The sequence below is a fragment of the Dipodomys spectabilis genome, unplaced genomic scaffold, assembly GCF_019054845.1.
Source record: "Dipodomys spectabilis isolate Male_0828 unplaced genomic scaffold, ASM1905484v1 ptg000584l, whole genome shotgun sequence".
Lineage (NCBI taxonomy): Eukaryota > Metazoa > Chordata > Mammalia > Rodentia > Heteromyidae > Dipodomys > Dipodomys spectabilis.
Genome location: NW_024871261.1, coordinates 80,884 through 84,358, shown reverse-complemented (window position 1 = coordinate 84,358; position 3,475 = coordinate 80,884). Strand labels below are relative to the sequence as shown.

General features: G+C 34.0%; 1 non-coding gene across 1 annotated transcript; it reads left to right on the top strand.

The window, feature by feature from the left end:
* Positions 1-3,125: 3,125 nt before the first annotated feature.
* LOC122100576 lies at positions 3,126-3,232 on the top strand. Its single transcript, XR_006146205.1, has one exon. It is a non-coding gene; the product is annotated as a U6 spliceosomal RNA (small nuclear RNA).
* The last annotated feature ends 243 nt before the right edge of the window (positions 3,233-3,475 follow it).

The window sequence follows — 3,475 nt, the reverse complement described above, 5'->3', positions numbered from 1 at the left end:
CTTGTTACACAGTTTTTATAATGAGATTATTATGAACATGTTTTCACACACACACATTTAAACTAAAGTTCTAAGATGCACTTGGGTTTTTAAAAAATGAAAATCGGCAGTATATTTTCTTGGAATTCCAGTGACAAAGTGATATTTTTCCCAATAGGATAAAACCAAGTGGTCAATGTCAGAATAGTAGGCAATACCAAAAAAAATGCAAGGCAAATTTTGACAAACAGAATTTCAACCCTTAAACCAACATTGATAACAAGAGCAGAAAACCTTTAAATCAATTTTGGGGATGAGGTGGATTAGTATATGAATTAAATATTTTAACCCTTAGAAGAGTGAAGAGGAGAGGGGAGTAAGGTTGGTGGAAGAATGGGGGATGTAGAAAAACCCATCATGTGGTCTTAGTACCCCCAGATAGAGTGTCTTGTACATCTCATTGCTACAATGGGTCAACCTGTACTTTTTCCTTGTATCTTAAATGAAGAAATGCTGGCTTGAATTATGTTGATTCTACTTGTGTAGACACACCTAAAATCACTCACCAAGTCCAAAAGCACACAAATGAAATGCATCTTTTGTCCGTTGGTACAATTGTATTCTACACATTTATTGACAGGTTACAAATTATTCTCAAATTTTAATACATTACAAATACTTTTTCTTATTTTCGTGGCCAGGAAATGCAAGACCTCAGACAGCAATTCTCACTTTAGACTTATCACATGGGTTGGTTAAATGTTGACCTGAGCTCCAGTCTTCTGTGGACTCACTCATTACTTAGGAATTGATGCTGGCTGTTGGAAAAGAGCTCAAGGAAAGATGCCGTATAACTTTATTCTTTACCAGGGTATTCTCCTGCTTTTTTGGTTGTTGAGAGTGTCTACAAGAGCAAACATTCTATGGGGAGCAAGGAGACACCATATGACCTATACTTACTGAGATTTCTGGGTGATTTGCTATCACTTGTACTGTATTTGCAAGTCGAATCTGTCAAAACCTACCAGTTATAAGAGATAAGAGAAGTGCTAAAATAAGCCTTAGAGACAAATATATCTTCAACATATTTGATTCCAAGCATTCCGTCTAGGGCATATTCAACAAGTAGTGAAACTTGTGTTGGCTGTATCTATGCATCTTTCTCCATGTGTGCATGTATACATGTGTATATATATATGTGTGTGTATTTGTAGAGCAATATACATGTGTACATATATAAGGGCATATACACACATATATTCATATATTAATAAATATATATGTGCATATATTTATATATATATCAGGTGTTCAGTGATTTAATCTAGACTTCCCAGCACATTGTCATTCTCACAAAGTGTACATGATAAACTGCTCTGAGGATCTGTGCTCACTTCCCCCACTTCCTTGTTTTTCATCCCTGTGAACAACTTCAGCCTACTTTCCATAGGATAGCTTTGTTTTTGTTACTTACTGATATTAAAAGAAAAAGGTTGCTTGTAAAAGGAAAAGATCTTTTAGGACGCAGGTTAAAAGTATTTTATCCATCCCAATGATTCCTATGAGGAAAATTTGTAATAGTACTAAAAGTGAAAAGGAATTCCTAGATCTGTTGTTTTGCCATTTACAATGGCAAAGAATAATATCACGTCACTCTTATAACTCTTAAAGAATGCAAGGGTAACTGATCATCCCTATCATGTTCCCAAAATCCCAGTGGTTCCTGAAGGACAATAGTAGCTCAGCAGAAATTCTAAGTAGCAGACATGGAGCATGAAAGAGAAAGAGAGGAAATAGAGAATGAAGGAGAAATATCATAATACTGAAAGTGCATAACAGATAAACAAGAGCTGTATGAGAATATTCATACTGCTATCTTTAGACTCTACATGTACATTTGAAGGTATTTGATGTATGATAACCCATCAACACCACATTCCTCAGCACCACATAAGCAGAAAATGATGGAAGTGGTGCTGTGGCTCAAGTGGTAGCAATAGCCTTGAGATGAAGAGCTGAGGAGCAGTACACAGGACCCAGAGTTCAAGCCCCACAACCAACAGAAACAAAACCAAAACACTAAACACAAAACCGTCTCTCAATTTTGTGGCCTCAACTGTGTAAAACCACTGTTTCAGCCTAGGGCTAAGATTTATGTGTAGACATTTATCAACACTCCTGATTCAAACTCTACTTGAGAATATTTTAGTCAATATTTTGTTCTTAATTTTGCTCTTTGTAAATTCACATGCACCTATAAAAATGGTGTGGCCATCCCAGTAACAATCTCAAAGTACCTCGTAATGATGACTTATAAAAAGTTGTATTATATTACAACAAGGAAAACAATGCTGCAAATAAAGAAAACCAATAATTAAATATTAATGATTAATAAAATAAAAACCAAATACCATTGTTTCCAGTATTTGAAGTGTACTACATATTAGATTTTACTATTTTCTCATATTCCTGTACATTTAAAACTGGCTAAGATTATGATGTTCAACAAGAGTTTTATAGGCTATGAGTAGTCTTTAAATTTACCCTCTAAGATTACTATTTATGTCTCATCTCATCATCTGTATATAGTTTATATAATCATTTTTGTTCCTCGCTAACATATAAAGTAAGGAAGCCCTAAAGTTTTTACAGAAACTGTGTAGTTAACAAAGTCTTAACTCTTCACTGTTTCTTCATACAAAGACTTTGCAACTTCTCATTAGTAAAGTTTCTATAAACTCTGAAATGTACATACTTAGTTGTATATGTCTGCTACCATAAATCTTAAATACTTTATAGAAAAGTTATATGACCTACCAAACAATCTTAATTTTGGCATATAAGCAAATTCCCAAAATTAAACATATTTAAAACGTTAAAACTTAAAAAAGAACTTAACATTTGTTGCAGTGTTCATTATGATAGGTGCCTTGTATAGAATAATTGAATTTCTCCTCCTACACATCTGTTGAACAACAAATACCTGGAATTATTTTGTTTTAACATATCTTGAATTTAGTCTTAAATGTGTGCTTATGTAAGAAATACATGGTTCTAAAATTTCACGACAAATCTTTTGAACTTACTTTTTGTTGAATTGTCTAGTTTAAGAAAATCAATTCCACTTTATATATAAAAAATGTTCTGTGCTCAATTCAACAGCACATACACTAAAATTGGAACAATACAGAGAAGATTAGCATGGTCCCTGTACAAGTGTGACACGCAAATTTGTGAAGCGCTCCACATTTTTACAATAACAGATGCTGGAGGGGATGTGGCAAGAAGGGAACCCTACTTCCTTTTTGGTGGGAGTGTAAACTTGTTCAACCACTTGGAAAGCAGTATGGAGGTTCCTTAAAAGATTCCTCATAGAGCTCACAAATGACCAAGCAATCCCACTTTTGGGTATTCACCTAAATAGTCAGCAACAAGACCATATTAAAATTACCAATACAATTATGTTTATTGCAGCATTATTTCCCATAGCTAAGAT